Here is a 15,623-nt window from a genome sequence, read left to right on the forward strand (position 1 = left end):
AACGCCATTGAAGTCTCATTGGGATGCAGGATTGCGAATCTTACGGTATACGAAGGATCTTGGACTCTTCTACACCATTGGAGCTGAAACAAAAAAACAAGTTCGACTCCAAGGTTGGAGTGACTCAGATCGGGGAGGAGATCCACACACAAGGAGATCTACATTAGGCTACAGTTTTACCCTCGGCTCAGGAGCTATTTCATGGAACAGTTGAGGCAGCCAACTATTGCCTTGTCATCTACAAAGGCAGAGTACTGTGCTGCTTGTGGTGCTGCTTTTGCGAGGTTGTGTGGCTGCGGAGGTTGCTTGGTGAGATTGGGTATCCATAGAAGGAGCCCACAGTCATCCAGTGTGATAACCAGAGCTATATCGCCATTGCTCGGAACCTGGTCTTACATGCTGCCTGGACCAAGCACATAGAGATACAATATCACTTTGTTCGTGAGAAGATCTTGGCTGGTGACATCTTGCTTCTTTATTGTTCGACGGAGGACAATGCAGCAGGCCTCTTCACAAAGTCTCTACCTCAGGCTATGCTCTGACGACACTCTAGCTCACTGGGATTGGTTCCACATCCAAGAGCTGAGAGGGAGTGTTAGCAATCTTCTCCTATTGTAAGGTTCCCCCCTTCCAAAAATAAGGGAAAATCTAATCACCCATAGGGTAATTGATCATAATTTGGACAACTACTAGTCTTGATTCCTACAGACAATGCTTTTTTCCTCATCTATGCAAGGCACAGCCGCTGGCTTAGTCTTCTAGAATAGAATTGCTCAAGAACCTATTTATCTAACATAGGGCTTTCATTTAATATGTTGGAAAGCGACCCGACTAATCGGGTCCACCCGTCCGTAGGATGGTGCCATCGGGGCATTCCATCCTCCCACTTTCCACCCTACTCACGCATCAATTTGTTTTCTAATTAATCTTACCACACTGTTTGACATAAATAAACATGTTCCTTAATTAAGGCCCTTTTCAAAACAGCCTTTTTTCACAATACAATAATGCCAAAGACAAGATTTATAAAAACAAAGTTTAAACATGAATCAATTTCATACAAGCCAAACCGCCGGCTCTCTTATTCTTTTCCTTTATACCACCGATGATCTAGAATTCGGCCTTCTAGCCTCTACATGCTAGGCAAAACCCTACAGGACCATACACCTCATCATCGGCCGCTGGGGCGAGGACTCAAGCCAGCCTGTCACCCTCTCAGGCTCCATCGCTCGATCCTCCCGCTCCTTAGAGGGATGTCTACGCACTCGGGTGGGCTAATTCACCACACTAGCCTAGGCCCTTGGAACTAGGCAGCATCACAATCACTAGCCTCAATCGGCAAACCTCATTCTCCCAATGGTATGAGGGATACCATGGGCCAACTCTGGGCCTTACTAACTAACGTCTCCGCCGTCCGACTACACAAGCACAAGAATGGGGCAATGTCAAGGTAGGGAGAAGTTATACCTGTACCTTAATTTAACCAAGATAACAATCCATTTACTCACTAAACCATAGGACTAGGATCCATGTCACCTTCTTTAAGAAAACAATCCTTTTCACAAAGATTTTAGCATTTCAACTTGAGATTGCGATAAGACATTCTTTATTGAGGCATATGTTACTGCTTAAAAGAATACAAACTTTAAATAGTAAATCAATCAAATAGATCACTATTAACAATTTATAGAGAAGCTGGGGCCATACCTCAACCCCTAAGAATGATATATAATTGAAAAACAAAATATGTATATACCTTATAGAAATTTGTCGTTTATCGTTGCCTTTGCTCGTTAACAAGAGCTTTAGAACTTGACATATGAGAATAGAGTCTTCTAATACCTTGTCTTTTGATTGAAATCATCCAATAATCTCCAAGCTTTATCTCCTCTTACTCGTACTGTGACTCTTCTCTCTTTCTAAGATCTATGGCAAGATAGCCTTCTCTTACAGGGCTACGGCATACTATTCTTTCTCTAAAAGAAAAGCTATGGAGTTTTGGTCTCTTCCTCCGAAAGACCATAGCAATCTAAGCTTCTTTTCTAAGATATTAGATAAGAATGAAGGGATATATACATCTCAAACTCTAGGATTACCTTGAGGCTACTTGTCGCCTTCTCACAGTTTTCTCTGTGTGGAGACCCTGACAAAAACATCAAATTGTTTCGGCCATAACTTTCTGACAAAACCTCAAAATATGGTCGTATAACCAGTCAAAAGAACGGGAAGACAACCGGTCTACAAGCTCTCGCAGGCAGAATAGGCAAAAACGTCTGTATATAGCCACAAACGCGCCATCTTTATAAACGCATTGTTTTTTCACATTTTTAGTATGCATGGACTCTAAATGTGTAAAAGTACTCTACATATGACCTCTTATCACCTAAATTCAAAATTTTCTTTTTGGGGATACTTATCTCTTATTAATAGAACTATTCTTATGTTCTTATTTCTTTTAAGATTTTTGGAGCTAATATTTTTATTCTAACAATTTCCTAATGTTTCTAGCCTTATTGTCTCACTCTTCTCTAATTACACTCTCTTTCCTTATTGAAATCTATATTAAAATAGACACATACATACATGGCTTGGGAGGGACCTTACAATCTCCCCCACTTAAAAGATTCGAGATGTCCTCATCTCGCGAGCTGGGGTAGTATCTAAGTAAATCCTCCTGTCTCTTTCAAAGTGGTGTCCCCACTAGGTAGAAATCTTCTTTTATCTAAACATTGTTCCGAGGCCCTTGTTTCATGTGTTTGGCTTGTTTTGTTGTGCCTCCAAAATGTCTATTATTCTAAAGTTAATTGTTGGCCTTATTATCCTAAGTTCATGCATCCATATACCTCTCATATGATATAAACCTTCGAATTCCTTATTCTATACCCCCATGTAATATGATACTTAACAAATTATCATGGAAAAATGTAAGGGAATAAAATCTTTACGCAATCTAACCTATGATAGCAATTTCATAATCTTAGTATCCTCTTGTAGAATACCTCTATTCATCATGCACATTACTTCACATGAATCTTGCATCAATCCTCTCCTATTTACTCATAGAAATACTTGTTGAATTCGGTTATCTTTAACCCTGCTATCCCTATTTCTTGACCTAATTTTTACTCTAGCTCATGATTCCTTGTAGCCAGGGGTGGGCTTGACGTTTCTCTTGAAGTAGGAGACCTCTTCTTGATTAACATGGAAGGACTCATGTCCTTCTCGACAGTTTCTATATATAAAAAAAAACTTTATCACAGTCTCTGGCTATAATTATGGCTTTTGAAATAGAGGATAGTTTTACATTCTTGATAAGGTTATTCAAAGGTAGATTAAGCTTCCAAATGAATCGATAGAGAAGAGTTACCTCATCCATCTCTGGAGCAAATCGGAGAAGTTTAACAAAAGTTTGGTGGTATTATTTTAGGGTCTTCCCTTCTTGGGTTAGCTCCAAAAATTCGTTCATTTTATCCTCTTGAAATCTTAGAGGGCAAAACCTTTCACGAAGGTGTACTTTCATGGCATCTCATAACTGATTCTAACTCCAGTTGTGGTTAGATTGACAATAGTGCTTCCAACTAATTTGGCATTTCTTACGATTTTTAGACGAGCAAGGGTGAACTTGCTTCTTTCATTGAATCCACGAAAAGCTCAAAACTATCAAATACTTATCATAGAGCCACATCTAAAGGCACTCTACACCTCATCGTCAGCCGCTCGCAAGGACTCAAGCCGGCCTGTCGCCCTCTCAGGCTCCATCGCTCGATCCTCCCGCTCCTCAGAGGGATGTCTACGCACTAGGATGGGCTAATTCACCACACTAGCCTGGGCCCTCAGAACTAGGCAGCATCACAATCACTCGCCTCAATCGGCAAACCTCATTCTTTCAATGGTATGAGGGATACCATGGGCCAACTCCGGGCCTTACTAACGTCTCCGCCGTTCGGCTACACAAGCACAAGAACGGGGCAATGTCAAGGCAGGGAGAAATTGTACCTGTACCTTAATTTAACCAAGATAACAATCCATTTACTCACTAAACCATAGGACTAGGATCCATGTCACCTTCTTTAAGAAAACAATCCTTTTCACAAAGATTTTAGCATTTCAACTTGAGATTGCGATAAGACATTCTTTATTAAGGCATATGTTACTACTTAAAAGAATACAAACTTTAAATAGTAAATCAATAAAATAGATCACTATTAACAATTTATAGAGAAGCCGGGGCCATGCCTCAACCCCTAAGAATGATATATAATTGAAAAACAAAATATGTATATACCTTATAGAAATTTATCGTTTATCGTTGCCTTTGCTCGTTAACAAGAGCTTTAGAACTTGACATATGAGAATAGAGTCTTCTAATACCTTGTCTTTTGATTGAAATCATCCAATAATCTCCAAGCTTTATCTCCTCTTACTCGTACTATGACTCTTCTCTCTTTCTAAGATCTATGGCAAGATAGCCTTCTCTTACAGGGCTACGGCATACTTGCTGCCTTCTCACAGTTTTCTCTGTGTAGAGACCCTGACAGAAACAGCAAATTGTTTCGGCCATAACTTTCTGACAAAAACTTAGAATATGGTTGTATAACCAGTCAAAAGAACGGGAAAACATCTGGTCTACAAGCCTACGCGGACAGAATAGGCAAAAACGTCTGTATATAGCCACGAACGCGCCATCTTTATAAACGCATTGTTTTTCCACTTTTTTAGTATGCATGGACTCTAAATGTGTAAAAGTACTCTAAATATGACCTCTTATCACCTAAATTCTAAATTCTATTTTTAGGGATACTTATCTCTTATTAATAGAACTATTCTTATGTTCTTATTTCTTTTAAGATTTTTGGAGCTAATATTTTTATTCTAACACTTTCCTAATGTTTCTAGCCTTATTGTCTCACTCTTCTCTAATTACACTCTCTTTCCTTATTGAAATCTATATTAAGAGAGACACATACTTGGGAAGGATCTTACACCTATCTATACACTATGTTAAGGGCTTTGTTGTGGGTGTGCCCGCCTATATTTACTGTCTTTCCATTTTTCCTCACTCTCTGATTTTTTTTGGAGCTGTGTATGGGCTGTCAGCTACCCCAAATGACTGGCCGACTGTGTCTGTGTTGCGCCTATCTATATTTTAGTGCTGGGGCCGACTAGCCTTGTGCTGGCCAACTAAGTGTTTACTGGTCGTGGGCTGCTATTGGTCGGCTAGCCGACCAATAGCCAAGGGCCATATAAAATGGCCCCTTGCCCACACACTCTATCTTGTATTATTTCTAGGATTTATTGGTGTATGTAGCAGAGTTACACAAGCTTCTCTCTCTCTCTTTCATTTGTCTACTATTGCTCTCTACAATAATTGTCTTCATTTTCGCTGTGCATTCTGACAGTTTCACATTGTGGGCTACTGGCCTCTCTTCGCTTATATCCAGTCACCCCTTTAGGGGCTAAAAAACTTGTGCAGGCTACCCATTGGGCTAGTGGCCTAGCCTTTGGGGCTAGTTGACTGGGCTGCCCAAGCCTGCCATCCTAGCCGACTAGCTGAGTAGGGCTTATAGCCCTGTTGGCTACCTAGCCAAGTCCCATAGATCTGGCCGCCGACAGCCTGCTGCCCAGCCCAGCTAGTGGGCTCAGCAGGGGGCATTCCTAGCAGCAGCAGGATGGTTTTTTTGGACCCGATGGGATGCTTTGGATCTGTGGTTGCTAACCGTGGTGCCTGGGGCACAGTGGTACTTCTAGAGTTTTTTGGATTTGGATCAGAATTAGGTTAGGCTTGTACTAGTCCGACGATATTGTTTTTCAGAGGGGGATGTGGAGTCCTTTCATCTTGCAATGCCCACCTCAGTGGCGTGTACTTATGTACAACATTGGGCAACTCATGGTATGGAGTTTAGGCAGATGGACCCCATCTTTTCTGCTGAGTCTTCACATCTTGCGATGCCAACCTTTTCAGAGGATGCTTTTGTACAACATTTGGCTACTCTTGGTACAAAGTTGGAGCAGATTGACTCTCTTTCTTTTGAGGGTTTCAGTGAGAAGTAGTTTGCTTTTCCTAGGATTGATTATATAAAGGATCTAATCATGGTTGGTTATGAGAGTTTTCATACCTTCTCCAGGCTAGATACACGACATTTGACTAAGTCGGGGAGTGTTCTTACACTTGGGTTTGGAACCATTATTTGGAGCAGCACATTGCCAGCATATATGGTTGTTTTCTTCCAGAGGAGCAATGTACCTGGCAACTTGTTCTGATGCTTTTGTAGCTGAGTTGCTGAGGAGATTGCTTGTGGAGCTTTCTTGGTACCTGTTTCTGCTACCTTTCATTTTTTATTGAGGAGACGAGGTCTCTGGCTTCTTGGAGTTCACTCAGCATCCGATGCTGAGAGGGGTGTTAGATATCATCCCCTTCTTGTTGGCTTCCTGTTTGGTGTCCTATTTTAGCCTCTAGGGCTGTCCATGTTATCTAGAGGGGTTGGTCACCCCTCACATACATTTTCCCATATAATTCCCTATTTCATGGAGTCTTGGGTATTTTCCCCAGTCATGTAGGATTTTAGCTCTAGTCGGCTACCTACACATGGGCATATATATAGCTCGATTGCCTCCCTCATTCTTCACTGCTTGCTTAGCATTGTTTGTTGTGCAGTCCCTCACATACGAGGTTTTCTCCCCTCTTGCTCGGGACATGTATTCCTTTGGATGTTTATATTGGGAGCAGGTTCTCACATGTGTTTCCTCTCCATCTCTCTCTCTCTCTCTCTCTCTCTCCTATGGTTCCACTTTTCCTTCTTCTGCTGTGCACATTCTATCAGATTTTACTTGCCCACATACATTTGGTGATGCCTCATGAAAAGATGCAGGGGGGAAGAGAGAGCTTGAGCTCTTGCAAGCACACACACACACACTCACAAAACCCTAATAGAGAACACACAAGGTGAGAGGCTGAAAATCTTCTTCTTCTCTACTCAACACTCAACACACTATATACAAGATAAGAGTACACACAATATGAAAGGTATTCAACCAATACATACATGGGTTCTCTATAGTGTGAACCCGACTAAATGAGTTGGCGCTATAACTATGCCAATCTCTAGAATGGCTGTCACACACAGCCTGTCATCCCACTGGCCGCATATCACCCAAGATCTCACCAACCATGCCAGTGGTGTAAGTGTGGGGCCTATCCGCCAGTTAGTGGCCACCGCCTCACTAGACAAGCTCGATATCTCAACACTCCCCCTCGAGCTCAACTCCATCTCATGTACACCAAGCGAAGCCCTGAATCTGCGGAGCTTCTCTGTACCTAATGCTTTGGTGAAGATGTCAGCTACCTGATCCTCTGTGCTGACATAAACAAGGTCAAGATCTCCTGCCAAGACCTTCTCTCTGACGAAGTGGTAGTGGACCTCTATGTGCTTCGTACGAGCATGAAAGACTGGGTTCTTGGCCAACTGTATACTGCTAATGTTGTCACAGAAAATGACAACTTGTCTATCCACTGATAGACCCAAATCTGCAAGTAGCTTTCTCAACCAAGCTACCTCACATGCTGCCATAGCAGCTCCTCTATACTCGGCCTCTGTACTCGATAGAGCAACCGTAGGCTGCTTCTTGCTGCTCCAAGTCACAGCAGCACTCCCCAAAGAAAACATGAAGCCACCGGTAGATCTTCTGTCTGAGATACTACCAGCCCAATCAGCATCTGTATACCCATGTACACATATCTCTGTCCCAGTCTCATAGAATAGTCCACAATGCAAAGTAGACCTCACATACCTCAGTATGCATCTCACTGCATCTAAATGCAGTTTTCGTGGAACCTGCATAAACTGACTCACCAACCCAACAGCATAGCTCAAATCTGGTCTGGTGATCGTCATGTAGATCAAACTTCCTACTATGCTCCTGTACATAGTAGGATCCTCCAAGATCTCTCTTGAATCTGCACTCAACTTGCCATTCTGATCCAATGGCACAGAAATAGACTTACAGCCTGTCATACCATACTTGGACAACATGTCCAAGCCATACTGTCTCTGCAGTAATCCAATACCATGTGGTGACCTAATCACCTCAATGCCCAAGAAATATCTGAGCTCCCCCAGATCCTTCATCTCGAACTTCTGTCTAAGCAAGATCTTTACATCAAAGATCTCTGCATCATGGTCCCCCGTAATGATCAAGTCATCTACATAGATGACAACAAGCACAACCCCTCTTTCACCATGTCTCACATACAGCGAGAAATCTGCATTGGCTACATGAAAGCCAATAGTGACAAGATATTCAGAAATCTTGTCAGACCATGCTCTTGGTGCTTCCTTTAAGCCATACAAGGCTTTCTTCAACCTGCAAACATGCTCGGGGTGACCCACATCCTCATAACTAGGTGGTTGCAACATATACACCTCTTCTTGCAAATCCCCATGCAAGAATGCATTCTTTACATCCATCTGATGTAAAGACCATTGCTTTGACGCAGCCACTGCTATCACAACTCTCACCGTTGCCATCTTGGCAACTGGGCTGAAAGTTTCCTCATAATCAATCCCATATGTCTGCGCATATCCTTTGGCTACCAATCTAGCCTTGTACCTGTTTATGCTTCCATCACTATTATGTTTAACTTTGTATACCCACTTGCATCCAATGGCTTTCTTGCCTTCAGGCAATTGCACTAAATCCCAAGTTTCATTTCCATATAGTGCATCCATCTCCTCATCCATAGCTTTCTCCCAACACACATTTCCAACAGCCTCATCAATGCATGTGGGCTCTACAACCTGCACAACCTTTGCCATATATGCATAATGATGTGCCACATAACCATCATATGTAAATCTCTGCACAGGGTTCTTCACTCTCTGTGATCTTCGCAGCTTTTCATTCATGGCTTCCATAGCCTTCTTTACACCAGGTGTTCTCATAGCTGGGATCCCAAGCTCCTCATCAAGGCTCATATCTGAGTCACTAGACTCTCCATCAACATGAGAATGCCCTGCAGAAATGTCAGGCATACCAAGGGGCTCAACCACTTTCTCTTTTCCTTTACGTGATGTACTAATCACATTTGCAGGACTGGTATTATGACATAGCCTGCCACTCCATGGTCTATCAACAGACCCACTAGATGAGGACTCTCCTGGTACACTCAAAGACTGTGATGGCTGACCTGCATTCTGTGCAACCACACTTCCACTCACATCAGCCCCGACAGCTTCTTTTTCAGCAGCATACCAGCTGCTCATCTCATCAAAGACAACATCCCTCCTTACCCTCAACTCACGTGTAGCAGGGTTATAACACCTGTATCCCTTTTGCTCAAGGGAGTATCTAATAAACACACATTTTTCAGCTTTTGGATCCAGCTTAGTTCTCAGCTCATCTGGCACATGCACATATGCAATGCATCTTCTCCTTCATGAAATATACCCACACTTTCCTTGTGTGGTCATCAATGAAAGTCACATAATACCTGTAGCCTCCCATAGATATGGTCTTCGTAGGACCCCATACATCTGAATGCACAACATCTAGTGCATTTTTGCTCACATATCTGTTAGGTGGAAACACATGCTTTGTTTGCTTCCCAAATTGGCATGCTTCACATATTTTCTGCATACCTTCCACTTTAAATTTTGGCAGCCCTGTCACAATTCCCTTAGTCTACATAGACTTCAATCTCTGCACATTCACATGTCCAATTCTTTTATGCCATATGTCTATGTCTGCAACAATTCCTGAACCATTTGCAAACATCGCAGCACTCATTTCAGGCATGTCTACATTCAATGTAAACGTTCTGCCTACTCTGTTGCCTTTTGCAACCAACCTGCACTTGTCTTTAAAATCTTCAACATAACAACCATCAGGGTTAAACCGAACCTGCAAACCCTGGTCAATCATCTGGCCAACTGAAACCAAATTCTTTGTTATGTTCGGTACATGAAGCACATCTGGTACTTCACTTTGCCATCCTGCATAGACAATGGCACATCTCCAATGTGGGCAATTGGATGAGCAGTGTCATCCCCTGTTTCCACAAAACCTGGTCTTTCTGAGTTTTTTATCTCCTTGAACCACTCCCCATGACTCGTCATGTGGTTCGAAGCGCCTGAATCCACATACCATACATTATCTTTTTGTGCTGCATCAACATTTTCAGACATGGCATTCACGACATGCTGCATAACAAACAACCTTTCATTATCCTCATTATTTCTACTTGAGGATGCATAGTTGTTTTGCTGCACTTTCCCATTTTGCATGTCAGCCTGCTTCTTATAACATTCTGCCTGCACATGTCTAGGCTTACCACAATAATAGCATTCACGTGCATCATTATATTGCCTTTGCCAATTTCCACGGCCTCTTTGACTCCCCCTGCCTCTGAATTTGCCTCTTCCACCTGCGTGTTGTTGTTGTTGTTGTTGATTCTGAGACTGTTGTTGTTGTTGCTGCTGCTGACCATAATTCTGATTACCTGTTCGGCCACCTCCTTGACCGCGTCCACGGCCTCCTCTACCTCGTCCTCTTCCTGAACTCGTGTAGAAGGCCTGTTGCTCTGAACTATTTTTGCTTTGTGAAGACTGTTGGTCTTCACCCAAGCTCTTCTCTTCGATAATCAGCATAGACACCAAATCTGTAAAGTTGGGAATGTTTTCCCGAGTCTGAATGGACGTCTTGAATGCCTTGTATTGTGGCCCAAGACCACGTAGACAGACTTCCACCTTGTCATCATCATCTACTGACACACCAATAGATGCAAGGGATTCCAGAATACCCTTTATCTTCAGCACATAGTCATTCACAGACATGCTCTTTTTCTCCACAGTATGAAGTTCATTCTTCAACTGTATCTTACGTGCCTTGGTATTTGTTTCATAAAGCTTTACCAAGGTGTCCCACGCCTCCTTGGGGGACTTGGCATCCTAAATGTGCCCAATCATGGTGTCCTGTATACTAATGGAGAGCCAATACATAACCTTTCTGGCACCTTGGTTCTAGTCTTTAATCTCTTTCACATCTGCAGAGCAGTCGGATTTATATCCGGTATCTCCGGTGCCTCTTCATGCTCACCTTCTATGTAGTCCCAATAGCCTTTTCCCATCAGGAAATTCGTCAACTTGAACCTCCAATCATGGAAGTTATTTTTATCTAGCTTCTCAGCCACAATCTGTGTTATGCCATCATTAGACATCTTGCCAAACACACAATTTTACCAGAAACTGCACTCTGGTTTTTCCTGCACAAATGCTGTATTTTCTGCAGCGGTACTGTAGTACTCTCAAATGTCACAACCAGTGACTTCAATGTGCATACATACACCCAATGGCAACTGTAGACCTCTTTGCAGCACCCACAGTGTCTGCACAGTCAATCTGTCTTCCTGCAGTTCTTAAAACAGAGTTCTGTAGAGAATCGATGACTTACCCGCAGTTTTCGAAATCGCCTGCTTTTTGAAAAACGGAGGTCCAGACGCGCCCGAAACGCGTTTTCGGCCCAAAAATTTCAGTCCGATAGGACTATATAGTTGCCCTATAGCTTTACTCCCACGAAGAAAGCTCCTCAATCAGAGACCGTTTGCCGGTGCCTCTCGTAGAGCTCCCGACAAGGGTGTAGTCACCAACACAATAGGGAAGAGTAGTTGAAGCTCTTACCCTCGTACCGCTTCCTGTGGTTCTCTTGCTTGCAGCTCTGCCCTTAGCACGAACCAGGCTCTGATACCATGAAAAGATGCAGGGGGGAAGAGAGAGCTTGAGCTCTTGCAAGCACACACACACACACTCACAAAACCCTAATAGAGAACACACAAGGTGAGAGGCTGAAAATCTTCTTCTTCTCTACTCAACACTCAACACACCATATACAAGATAAGAGTACACACAATATGAAAGGTACTCAACCAATACATACACGGGTTCTCTATAGTGTGAACCCGACTAAATGAGCTGGCGCTATAACTATGCCAGTCTCTAGAATGGCTGTCACACACAGCCTGTCATCCCACTGGCCGCATATCACCCAAGATCTCACCAACCATGCCAGTGGTGTAAGTGTGGGGCCTATCCCCCAGGCGGGTCATCAGTGGCCACCGCCTCACTAGACGAGCTCGATATCTCAACACCTCATGGTCACTTATGCTTGTTGACCCTTATGCTTATCTCCTATGCTAGATGCTTTCTCTTAACTGTCCCTGGACTGAGGGCTCACAATGGGGTCACAGCATACGATAAATATTCCTAAAAAAGGTGCTACTTCTGTACAAATGCTGCACTGATGATCATGCCAGTGCATCACTGTGTGTAACCCTGTGTAGGGTGCACGTGAAATCCCTTCATGATTAACTTGGCAGTAGGTTTAGGGATTCCAAGTAGTCCGCCAACAAGTGGGGGTACTCCTGAAAGAACTCTTCATTCAATCAAATTGCTTCATGGGTTCCTCGGTCTTTAAACTTCGTGTAAAACTATTGTATTCTTCTTCCGGATCCATGCTTCCATCTATGGAAAGAATTTGCTTTGGCTCTATGACTTGAGCTTCGTCTATCATATCTAGTTGTTGCTCTTTTGATATATCAATGCTAGACCTACATATGGCTTTAACCAAGATAATGAAAGACATTGTGCATAGTCCAACTTTCGAGCAACTTTAACTTCAAAGAGACAACACTTTTGAATGATTGGAAATGGGCCAAAACTTCAGAATGATAGTTTGGGACAACACTTGCCCACTTGCTTTAGCCGTTGTTTCATGATGCGGAGATATACCCAATCCCCTTCCTTTAAGATGACATCTCGCCTGGATTTGTTGGCTTGCCAGGTATATACCTCCTGAGCTTTGGTAAGACACTCCTTAATTGACTCCATGATTTTTGAGAATGTCTCGATGGTTTTATTGGTCTCAAGATATGGTGACACCTGTCTCATCAAAAGAGATGAGAACCGGTGACCAAATGATGTCTTATATGGTGTCCGACCAATACTCGATGAGTGAGTATCATTTAGTATTGCCTGAACCAAAGGAAGATATTGTTCCCATTTCGACTATTGGTCATGGTAGTATGATTTGAGAACGTTAAAGGCCAATTGATTGTATGCTGTTGTTTGGCTATCTATTTGAGGATGGAATGCATTAGACACAACTGCAACTTAGTCCCAAAATTGTCAAGCAAAGCTCTCCAAAAATGGGATGTAAATGGATCTCTATTTGATGTGATAGTCTATAGCAAACCACCAATGGGGTACCAAAACCAAATGAACAAGCGAGCGATGTCCTCAGCTGTGGCTGTGTGCTTGCATGGAATGAGCATACAAAACTTATTGAATCTGTCAACAATTGTCATACACTGTGTGTTTCTAAATCTAGCAGAGGCGAGAAGAGGGTCTACGAAGTCCATACTGATGTCGTGAAAGGGTCCCTCAAAAATAGGCAAAGGCTAAAGTGAAACTGCTTGTTTGGTAATGAGGAACTTTCACTTTTTGACATATCTGGCATGATTGGACATGTTGGTAGACATCCCATCGCATCTTAGTAGCAGAGTGGACTCCTGCAATGTCTAAATAGTGCCCTTCGACTAAGAACATCAGCAACAACGGGGTTATTTTTGCCTAGGACGTATTCAATCATTGGCGTATTCAATCATTCCCCCAAATTGTTGGAACAATTGACTCCAACTCGACTGCCAGTCACTCCATTGGGCAATGGGCATGGTTTGAAACCATTTAAGTGCTTGGTGATCTATCTTAAACTATGAAGTCCCTCTCGTAAAAAAGGAAGTGCTTCCAATGCTTAAGAGCGGTCATCATCACCCCAAGAGCTCTTTGTCATACACAAAATAATTCTTTTTGGCATTAATCAATTTGCGGCTATAATAAGACAAAGACCCTCAAATGAGCGGCTGTAGTGGGAATAATCCAACTTAGAATGGCCTATATCTTTTCAGGGTCAAGGCTAATATACCTGATGAACTGATGATGTATCCCAGGTAATGGATTTCCTGTACTCCAAACTCACTCTTCTTGGCATTGATAAACAACTCATTATCTTGCAAGAGTTGCAAAACCTGTGCCACATCTTGCTCATACTTCTCTACAGTCCTCGAGAAGATAAGAATGTCATCTAAGAAGATGAAGATGCATTTGTCACAAAATTCATCACAACTTCTATTTTTTCTACTACTTATGTATGGCATATGGAGCCTGACATGACATACATGTATGGTTGGTTGACATGGTGTGTCTGTGTGGCATATGGAGCCTAACATGACAGTACATGTATGGCTCATGGAGCCTGACATGATAATACATGTGTGGCTTTTGGGGCCTAACATGGTGTACATGTATGGCTCATAGAGAGCCTAACATGATGTGATTCCCTAGGTCTAACTATCTTAGAGATTTTCTATATTTATGTTCTGGTGGGAAGGTTCTAGAAGGATCATGAGCCTTGGATATTTTAGCTGATACAACTAAGCATATGGGTGTTTTTTCCAGTCTAGCTACGCTCATGTGTGCATGACTTTGATTTTACCTTTGGATGACTTGTCTTGTTTTCTTGAACAATGCCTGAGATTTTTACTTGTGTTGTCCATGGGATCCGAGATGCCTGGGCACACTGTGGACATGTATGTGCACTGTAAGATTCCTCCCCAACCCCTCTCAAGATGTCCAGTTTCTTCCCCTGTAATCAATCCCCTTTTCAGAATAATAAAAGATCTTGTTTCTATCTATTTTGGCTTAGAGAGAGAAAATGTTCTAGAGAGAGGTAATTCAGTTTTTAGATATCTTTGGATGAAAAAATATCCCTTATTATTAAAATAAATTCTCCCAAAATAAAAGTTTAAAAAGAAATTCCTAAGGTGCATTAGAAATAAATTATAATGTGCACAAAAGACCTTAGCCTAAGGGTCCAGATTTCTTAAAATTTTTGGATTAAGGTTCCTATAGACCAATAAGATTAATCCAAATGTAGGGAGGAGATAAATTGAAGAATAAAAGAAAAACCCCCCAAAAATGAGTAAATGCTCACATAAGATGAAGAGTGGACTAAGGACCAAAGAAAAGATTTAAAAAAAACTGAATTTTGACACCTCCGAGTGAGGATCTCCCCTCATGAAGGAGGCACCTTTTTTCTTATCATTACCCCCAATTTTTAATCAATAAAATGAGATATTTCATCTCTCCTCTCTCCTATTTTAAAACTAGATCCAAAAAGTAAGCTGAACCGACCCAAATATGGTCAAAAATTGACCAAACTAATCTGCAAAATTCTAGAATCAGTTTGCTTGGTTTGAGGCTCACTTTTTTGTATAAATAGAAGCCTCCCCCTTTTGTAAAAGTTTAATAGTGTTTTTACACTGTTACTCTACTCCTGTCCTCATCTACATTGAATTTCTCAATAATTCAATTGTTTTTTGCCTTATCTTCTCCAAAGTGAATTGGTGGCCACTCTTGCTTCAAACAAGAGTAGAACCCTCAATCCCTCAAGCCAAAGGAGAGCTTACAAGCTCCAAGTAAGCTAATTTTCTTACTTGTTTAATGAAAAATTATGGTTTTCTTAATTTTTATGCTTTGCAAATGTTTGAATTAAATTCAAATGCTATGCCTTGATGA

This window comes from Cibotium barometz, chromosome 41 (genome assembly GCF_041138505.1).
Source record: "Cibotium barometz isolate CiBa-2024 chromosome 41, ASM4113850v1, whole genome shotgun sequence".
Classification (NCBI taxonomy): Eukaryota; Viridiplantae; Streptophyta; class Polypodiopsida; order Cyatheales; family Cibotiaceae; genus Cibotium; species Cibotium barometz.